The sequence below is a fragment of the Girardinichthys multiradiatus genome, chromosome X (assembly GCF_021462225.1).
Source record: "Girardinichthys multiradiatus isolate DD_20200921_A chromosome X, DD_fGirMul_XY1, whole genome shotgun sequence".
Classification (NCBI taxonomy): domain Eukaryota; kingdom Metazoa; phylum Chordata; class Actinopteri; order Cyprinodontiformes; family Goodeidae; genus Girardinichthys; species Girardinichthys multiradiatus.
In genome coordinates, this window is record NC_061817.1 from 30,257,370 (window position 1) to 30,267,585 (window position 10,216).

A 10,216-nucleotide genomic window follows, 5' to 3' on the forward strand; every position below is an offset into this window, starting at 1 on the left:
CTAAAATAGGAGAAATATGATCTCTCTTTTTAATTTCCATCAGAACTCTTGCTGCAGCATTTTGAATCAGCTGAAGGCTTTTAACTGCATTTTGTGGACATCCTGATAGTAACGAATTACAATAGTCCAGCCTTGCAGTAACAAATGCATGGACTAGTTTTTCAGTGTCACTCTTGGGCAGGATATTTCTCATTTTGGCAATATTCCAGTGGTGAAATGAATGCAATTCTAAAAACCTATTTAATATGGGATTAAACTACATGTCCTGGTTAAAAATAACACCAAGGTTTTTACTTTAATGCCAGAGGCTAATTTAATGCCATCCACATTAATTAATTAACTAGGCAGTTACTTTTTAAAGACTCCTGTCCACCGATAACAACTTCTGTCTTGTGAGAATTTAAAAACAGAAAATTTAAAGTCATCCAAGTTTTTATGTCTTCAAGACATGCTTGTAGTCTATCTAACTGGTTGGATTCATCAGAATATATGGATAAATAAAGCTGAGTATCATCAGCCTAACAGTGGAAAAATTTATGCCATGCTGCCTGATATTTTTACCGATTGGAAGCATATATATAGTAAAAAGAACTGGTCCAAGCACTGAACCCTGTGCTACCCCTGGAGTTTGAAGGTGATTTATCATTTACATGAACAAACTGGAATCTGTCAGACAGATAAGATTTAAACCAGCCTAGCGCTGATCCCCAGATCTCTACAGCACGTTCCAGACGTTCTAAGAGAATATTGTGATCGACTGTATCAAATGTAGCACTGAGATCTAACAGAGCAAGAACAGACACAAGTCCATTATCTGAGGCCATGAAGTATCATTAGTGACTTTCAGCAGAGCTGTTTCAGTGCTATGATGAGCTCTGAAGCCTGACTGAAACTCTTCAAACAGGTCATTGCTGTGTAAATGCTCACACATTTGATTAGCAACAATTTTCTCAAGAAACTATATAGATAAAAATGGAAGATTAGATATAGGCCTGTAATTTATTAAGCCATTTTGATCAAGAGAAGGTTTCTTAAGTAAAGGTTTAATTACAGCTACCTTAAAAGGCTGTGGTACATTTCCATTTACTATAGATAGATTAATAATATCTAAAATTGGGGCGGTAATCAAACTGAACACTAATTTGGTTGGGATGGGTCTAACATACAAGTTGAAGGTTTAGATGAAGCTAATATTTTTGATAACTCAGAGATCTCAACTGGATCAAAACAATCCAAACACAGATCTGATTCTACAGTTACTTCCAATGCTGTCTCACCTACTGAGGATCATGTAATCATTTTTGGGAGGATGTTTATGAAAAAAAACAAAAAAACTCCTCTTAAAATAGTGACAAATACAAATCACAAATTACACATTACTTTTATTGACACTCCTGGTAAAGACGTGTACAGAGGAGTTACATTAATCCATATTTTATTGCAGTAGCATCATCTAATAAAAAAAAGAATAACTTGTTGCAATTCTCCTACAATGAACTGCTCACAGGATAAACCTGGGTCATTGTCCAGCCTCATTATTATTCCAATTGTTTTAAATGTTTTAATTGTGTTGGCCATAGATTTGGGGAAGTTTAGGCTAAAAGAAATGGGCTTTGCGTAAGATTATGTTTTTCTACCAGGAAACAAAATCATGGATTACAAGTTAAAATTTCCGGGACACTCTGATTAACTTAAAAGAGTACTGTAAAAATGAATAAAAATGCTTTGGTTACCTCTATTTCAAAAGTATTGTTGAAGTACAACCAAAAAAAAAATTAAAAGTTAAAAGTTTTTTCCCCTCGTGAACAAATGTTTAAAAATGAAAGAGTAATTGTTAAAAATTTTGTAAATTATTTTAAGGTTTTTAACACTTTACCAAGGGTGCCATTAAATATGGGGACGTTCTATGTCTTAATCTTTATTTACAAAAAATGTTGCAAGGATTAAGGGACAGCAAAATCAACACAAGATAATTATGTGCATCCTTTGTGTTTTGTTACAAACAATAGTTTGCAACCAGGCATACAGCTGGTCTATATTCCAAGATAAAATACAATATTTTTTCAACCTAAAGAGAGGGTCAAATAATGGATTCCTTGTTGGTTTCTTAATACAATAGAAAAATCTGTCCTCTTCCTCTGCTTAAGGTCCTCCAGGACCACAAACCTGCATGAGAATGACGGTGCCAATGTCATCCTGTCACCTGAGCTGAGCCATTATTACACAGGCATTCTTAATAGCCCTATAGATTAAAGTCCAGAGGAACAAGACACCAACAGATTAAAAAAAGAAAGATAGGAAAGAGGATGATGAATTGCCTTGGATTGCTAGGCAATCATGCATAAATTACTAGGATGTTCTTAGGTATAATAACCGGTTTTAAGTGATTGCTCACTCCTGGGAAGCTGTCGTGTAAGTAGGAGCGGGTTGGGGCACAGGGGAAAAGAGATGGTTGGCGGGTAAAGAAAGGAGCGGGTCGCAGCTGTCTACACAATCACATCACCGTCAAGGGTATCGCCCTGACACTGTCTCCACTCCCTACCCTCAGCATTCACACAAATCTCCTGATAGACAGACGTAGCAGTCGAACAGCACCCTCACCCCCAATGTTGCGGCCCCTAAGGTCCCCCCGGCACGTCTCTGTGGTCCTGGCGGCAGCTGCTGGGAGCGGCAGCTATAACTGATTATTCAGGATCGAGACTAACAAGAATCCGCCATGTTGATCTCCAAACAACATGTTCTAGTTGTGAATACATCACGAAGGGGGAACAGGCTGTTTTGTTTTTCCTTTCTCACTGGACTTGCTGCAGATTCTATTGCAGATTCAGGAGAAGCAGCTTTAGATGAAAGAGTCAAGAGTTTGACTTTGTTTAAACTCTTAACTATAGCAGTGGGTCCTTGTTGCACGGAATGTCCAGTATATCTTATTTTGTTCTGTGTTTTGTCATAATTTGTAATAGTAGATATCTTTTAAGAATTTATCAGAAGTTTAGAGGAAATTATTCTTGGCTGGTATTGAAGTTCAGAGCAGCAAAACTCAGTTTCTCGGCTTTTTCTCGATTCATGCGTGATAGTAGAAATTATAATTTAATCAAATATTGCTTGGTCCTGAAAGATTAACAGAAATATTGTAAATTGTTTAACTTTTTTAAAAAGAAATGCATGAACACTATTGATAATTATGAGCAAAACCTCTGATAATAAGACAGCATCAAGGATGCCGATTGCTAACAAAGTTACATCTATTAAATCATGACATCTAAAAGAGCCTGGGACCAATTATACAGTACATTTAGGAAAAAAGCTATCCTTTAAGCAAGTTAGCAGGTTACACACCAAATGCAAATTTTGTTTATGGACTAATCTCTCCACCATATGTATCATAATTCAGCGTTTGTGGAGGACCAAAGTGCAGAGAGGTAACACTGTTGCTTTGCAGCAAGATGGTCCTGGGTTCAACTCTTTCTGTATGGAGTTTGGATGTTCTCTCCATGCATGTGTGGGTTCTCTTTGGGTACTCCGGCTCCCGCAGTCCAAAAACATCACTGTTAGGTTAACTGATCTCTCTCAATAGCCCTTAGGTGTGAATGGGTGTGTGTGCATGGCTGTTTGTCCTGTGTGTCATTGTGTTGCCCTGCGATGGACCGGCGACCTGCTGGAGATAGACACCATCTCCCCTGTGACCCTGTGCAGAAGAAGCGGGTGTAGAAAATGGATGGGTGGACATATAATCCCTCAGAATGTTTTCATCTCAGAAGCCTTACAATGTATTTAAACACCACTTTTGTGAGGTAGGATACATGTCAAAACAATCACTAGCATTTCATCAGTTGTTCATTGTAAGGAGTTTCACTAAAAGTGCTCACACCAAATTGTCAAGAAGTAGTTTGTAAATTTGTTTTCATTCTGGAGCTAGTTTTTTCTTTCATTTATCCATTTAGCATATTCTTCTGCTTGTGCGGTTCACTTCATTGATGTATCAAATGCTGGTAATAGTTTGTGTGTTTCTTTCTATATGACTCATTATGAGCATTCTACCATGTTATTGTCATACCTGCTTGTGTTTTTTGTTATATTACCTGTTCTAGTCCTTTGTTTTCTGTCACCCTGCACCCCAAGCCCACACTTGTTCTGTGGCCCTGTCCCAATACCCGCACTTCCACCCTTGTATCCCTGAATTGCGTAATCCCGTTGATGTGTTCGTGTATGTGTGTTTCCTGCTGCGTGCTTGCTACCCTGTCTGTGTCCTGCCATGGAAAATAAAGACTCATGTTACCTTCAAACCTGGAGCTTCAGGAATTCTTCCCCGCATATTGGTCCATCAAAAAACCATATTATGACAGAAGGAACCAGCCAACAGGACCAAGCGGGAGGATTGGTGAGAGAATTCAAGAGGGGTGAGATTCTGGTCAAATTATTTTCTCACCTTGCTACCTCTCCCAGCTCCCCATGGAGGAGGCTGGAGATAGCTGGCAGCCTCCAAGACTGGCTCGAGGCGAGGAGGGATTTTTTCCCTGATCCTTGGAATCACCACGCCATTGAGGCCGAGCGACAAAGGGCCCTGGGAGAAATCGCCGCTTCTATGGGGAGATCTCCTGCTCCCTCCTCCACCCGCCTCTCCACCGAAGCTCGACATGGTTTTCCAGCTCATGGTTTAGCTCCTGATCAGCCATCGCCGCTGCTTCCGACTCCTAATCCTGTTCCTGGTGCAGTTCCGGAGGGGTTCATAGATGAACCGCCTCCACATCCGATCCTGTTCCTGGTTATGTTTCAGAGGGGTTCATGGATGAACCGCCTCCACACCCCAATCCGGTTTCTGGTCCTGTTCCGGAGGGGTTCATGGATGAACCGCCTCCACACCCCGATCCTGTTCCTAGTTCTGTTCCAGAGGGTTCCCAAGCCGAGCCGCCCTCACACTCTGTTCCTGCCCATGCTGTGCCTCTGCGGTTCCGCTGCAGATCTCCACGGCCTCGCCGAAGGTCCCATCGGTCTCCGTACCGTTCGCCTGGGTTCCAGCGGTTTCGCACCGCGCCTCTGAGCTCCACCATGGCTTCTCCTGGTCCCGCCGCCAGCCATCGGATCAGCAGTCTCTGCACCGCTCGCCTGGGTTCCAGTGGTTTCTGCACCGCGCCTCTGAGCTCCACCGTGGGTTCTCCTGGTCCCGCCGCCAGCCATCGGATCAGCAGTCTCTGCACCGCTCGCCTGGGTTCCAGTGGTTTCTGCACCGCGCCTCTGAGCTCCACCGTGGCTTCTCCTGGTCCCGCCGCCAGCCATCGGATCAGCAGTCTCTGCACCGCTCGCCTGGGTTCCAGTGGTTTCTGCACCGCGCCTCTGAGCTCCACCGTGGGTTCTCCTACGTCGCTGGCCTGCTGATCGCCTGCCCCTATGTCGCCGGGCTGCTAATCGCTGGATCTGCCGGGGAAAAAAACATATTATGACAGTTATTGCTGCTGTGACAACTTAAACAGCAAAGCTGGTAGGGGTTCATGGTAGCCACAGTCAACTGTCCACCAGAGCTAGCCCCATGGGAGCCATGTCTATTGTTGGCGCAACACTTAAGAGCCTAGACATTAGTCTCCCTTCACCAGATCCTTCTTTGTCAGCACCAAGGTACAGCTATGTACTTTGCTTTAAACCATGTCCCTGCAGTCTCTGTTTCTTTAAGTTCTCAGCTCCCTCTTTCTTTTTCTTTGCTTAAGCAATACAGTAATGTTAGCACAGCAAGGAGCTCTGGAACAAAACAAACCCAGCCCACTTAACTCAATAGTATCCACAATGGTCAATTAGGCTAAAATACAATAGGCTGCCTACCAGCCAACCCAATCAAGCATATGCACAGATACAAGACGAAATTGTGCACTTTCCTTCAGTGACTCATTACAGTTTTAATAAACAGAAAGGTAAAACTGTGAAAGGATACACAGGTTAATATTTACTCTGCAGCACATGGTGTGAGAGAATTAATGGTTTCATCCCATCTTCCATTAATCCAAGAAAATGCTATAGAGCCACATCCTTTACCTGTCTCTTTTTTTTCTCTCTCTAATATCCCCTGTGAAACTGAGTTCAAAGCAGGGCTTTTGATTGCACATACAGGGGCTCTCCAGCAGGATATAAGGGAAATAAGAGGGTTGCGGCACAAAGAAAAGGTGGCAAAGAAACAGAAGAAACAACAGAGTATGTTAGAAAAAGCCTTTGTATTCCAGGACATCTGGGTCTTCGGGCAAAAGTCAGGGAGATGGGGGTTCTGGGTGTCCAAATGATAAAATTTCCTTGGACCAAATGCACAAAACATTTAATCAACAAGAAACACTCACTCAGGTACAGAGAACTAATTTGGGACTACCAAACTTTTTGCTGATGCACTTAAACTGCAGCCTGAGGGTTATCTTAGCCTAGCTACATAGGATAAGTCAGTGAGCCAAGGATTACTTTCCTGGCATGACCTCAGAGGGAATTGCACCAAAGGCAATAGATTCTGGTGCACAGAGTAGAGGACACAAATCAAAGACTCAGTTGCCAGCTCACAAAATGGTGAAGTGTTGAGGAGTGCTATCCAAGCTTGGCACCTCATACATGCAGGGAGGCCATTGGTAGTGTCAGCAACATAACAAATTCACCAGGCATGCACAGTAAATATGCAACATGAAAAGACAGCTGACCTAAGAGGTTTGCACATGCCTCCAGGGTAGAATCAGTATCTAAAACTCTCAGGTACTACCAAGCATGCAGTACACCATAGTACCTACTCAGTGACCAGTAGAAAGGTAGACAGAGGACAAACCGAAACTAAATGTGCTTTTTTACTATTTTCTTTTCTCTGTTTAATCTGTCGTAAAATATATTTCCCCCTGGTGCAGTGGCATCAGAAGGAAATAAATGTAACACAGAAACATTTCTGCTATTGTCAGTAAGATATGCATTAGCAGATCCTGGGCTCTCAATGGCAAAACTAGAGGGGGAAAAAAGAAACTAATTACAATAGAATCCAATAAATTGTGCATAACAGTAAACAGGGTCTAAACAGTGTTTAAACATTCAAGGAGATACAATTCTGATAGATAGTTAAGATGTGTGCTGTATCTTCCATTATCCTAGCATTGTGTGTGCAGAAAAGCTCAATGAAGGGTTCAATTGTCAGAGATTTTTTCTTTTGAGATTTTGTTTTAAAAAAATGCACTTTGGGTGTCTGTGTGCGTGTGGGAGGGGGGGGGGGTATCAGGACTGAACTTTAAACTGCAGACTACAAATTAAGCATGTTTGCGCATCTTAAAGGACAAATAATTAGTGGTTAATGCCATAGTAAACAGTTTGCAGTGTTCCCTCTTCTCCTTTGAACCAAGTCAGTGTCTGTGCAAGAAAAAAGAAAGGTAAAAGAGTAAAAGTAGCCGTTAAATAATTTTTTAATGAGTCTCGGCCCTGTTAATTAATCATTAAAAGATATGACTATAATTATTAATAGGTTATTTCTTATTTCTATCACTGATAAATTCAGGTAAATTAAATTTTTTACAGTAAATCTGCCATTGACACTACAAGACAACCAGCCCCACCACACTGTTTCCCTAAGCTGCATATAGTCTTTTTCTATAAGAATGCCTGAGAACACATAAAGAAAGAGACTGGCAACTATTTATTTGTACTAAATATTATCTTTTCCCAAATGAGTGTAAGTAAAAAAGAGAACAAAACACTTGCTCACTACAAATGAAAACAAGCAGACATGATAGCACTCATAATCATAAGTAAATGTGTCCTTGAGCTTTCTTTAAGTGTGCCACATCAGTATAACTGAAGCACTTAATGTACCGGGCCATTTTGCCAGCCATCAATTCTGTACACCATCCAATATACTGAATCTTGCACTTGGTGGATGGAAGAATAGGAAGGGTGTGAGGAAAGAAAAACAAAAGCGATTGATATAAATGATCTGCCGGCCAGGAGAGGCCCCCAGGCAGGGGCGGGCGAAGGTCCGCTCGATACCAATTGATCGTGGGAGGCCCAGGCATTCGTCTTAATTCTGACTAATTAAGGCAGCAGCTGACGAGAAGAGGTTAGAGGGACAAGTTGTTGACGTGTGTGTGCATGTGCTCTCCTGCATCAGTGGGCCCTCCCAGATTACAAAATCTAGCCCCCATGTTTACAAAGCGAGGAACAAGTGGAGGATTAAGGAAATCAGTTTAGGAAACAACAACCGTCCCTACATTAGTGCTGCTGCCAAAATAATTTCCCTTACCGCAGCAGGCTGCCTGACAGGCAGGATAGAAATAAGTCCCTCTCTTACTTTTTTTATCCTGTTTGTGTGAATTGTGTGATTATCTCTCTGACAACACAAATCTGGTCTTTGGTATCTAGGAGGAAGCAGAACAGAGATGCTTCTCTAGCCTCACCAATCCAACCCATTGACATCAACCCCTTTTAATTTGCAGGAATGAAACATTAGGTGCAATCAGAAGAACATTTGGCAAGGGGATGCTTTTCTTGCATGGTCAGGAGTGTAAAAAATATAGGCAGCTAAGCTGCTGGAAAAAAGAGGCAAAATGCCTTATATTGCAATATCATGCTAGAAGATTGCAAATTGAACTGGAGAAAAGAGGGTTGAGAGCTCAGAGTATAATCTCAAAGCCCTTTTAAAAGATCACAGAATCTGAGAGCAGAACCAGAATGAGTCCTGAGCTGCAGAGAGTGGGGCTTAGACTCTGATTTCTATCTGTCATTCCCTGAGGGTGTTGACAGTGTGAAGTGGAAGGTGGCAGGGGGAAGGTATCGGTATGAATGAGGGGCAGCGGCAGTGACAATTCAGCCTGACTGGAGATCACAATCTGAGGCCTGAAACACAAACAGGCATTCATGTGAAGGTGAACATGCCTGCCTCACTCACTATGGGCCCCGCAGACAATAGAGACAAAATATCAGAGAGTAAAAGTGACAGACAGGCAGCATATCTGTATCAGACAAGATGACATTGTGTTGTGGAGAAACAGGAAAAAAGCTCAGATGACTGGGCTGACCTGTACTCTTTGTTGCACATTCTCATAGGCCAGGCCAGGAGAGATTGACAGATAAACTTGAATATCAGCTACTTGCTGGTATTCAAGCAACATGACATAAACTTTACTGTCCTTTCAACCTCCTGCTCCATGTTTCCTGCCAGTTATTCACATCGGCGCCTAGCTCAGTTGGGCCACCAACCCTGAGGGCATGCTCTATCAGAAGTCCACACAAACAGCAGCATGACAACAAACAGTGGATGTCTGAATATCCTCAACTGGGTCTATAAATATCTCCTCAGCTCCAGACGTGGTGTCATTCTACTCACATCATATTAAAAAGGACATAGCCCCCTAAGTCTCTGCTCTTCAGCGTGAGTGTGATGTCTTAATGAGTGCCTGGCCGTCGATACCGGTCCACATAACTGTACGCCTTAAGGGGGACAATTAGGGATGGTACGAGATGTTTTCCTTGATAAATCTTGTCACCGCTGGTACTTGTACTAATAAGTGGTAATTTGCTGTTGTAGACTCTGATGACACACGCTATAACAACTCAACTGCGAAGAGATGACTAAGCCCTATGTGCTTTTATATTAGAGTGACATAAATGTTTCTATTAGTTTAAAGTGGTGGGAGCTACAAAATGCTTTGTTCTTGATGTTGATTACTGGTGCTGTGGCGGTCAAACACAGGTATAAAACTAAACTTTTAAACCCTGCAAAGGGTTTCATGATTTTTAGAGCACAAATTTATTAAATATGCATAAATGGGAAAGCATCGCACCACATTAGTGCTGTGCAAAAATACTGATTCATTACTTATATCTTGTATTTTGCTTCTATGTAGCCAGGCATTCATGGTATTGTTTAAAGAGGAGCTGATCATTAGTTCTCTATGCCTCTAAAGGTGTTTTCTAGTTTTTTTCTTTGCATGTGCTTAGCTGCTTTTTCACTCCTTTTCAGTCCCTGAACATTTACTAGGTAATGTTTAATTGTTTCTTAAGTTACTCAACATTTTAAAAGTGTCTAAAACTTAAAAAAGTGTCTAAAACTTAAAAAAAGAACCCTAACAAATAACTGGTGTGTGAAAAAGAATTGAATTTAGACATATATGGGTGGTGTAGGGGTTAAGCACGCGACACATGTATAGAGGCTACAGTCCTCAAAGTGGCCATCCCGGGTTCAAGTCTCAGACCCAGAGACCTTTGCCAAATGTCTTCCCTG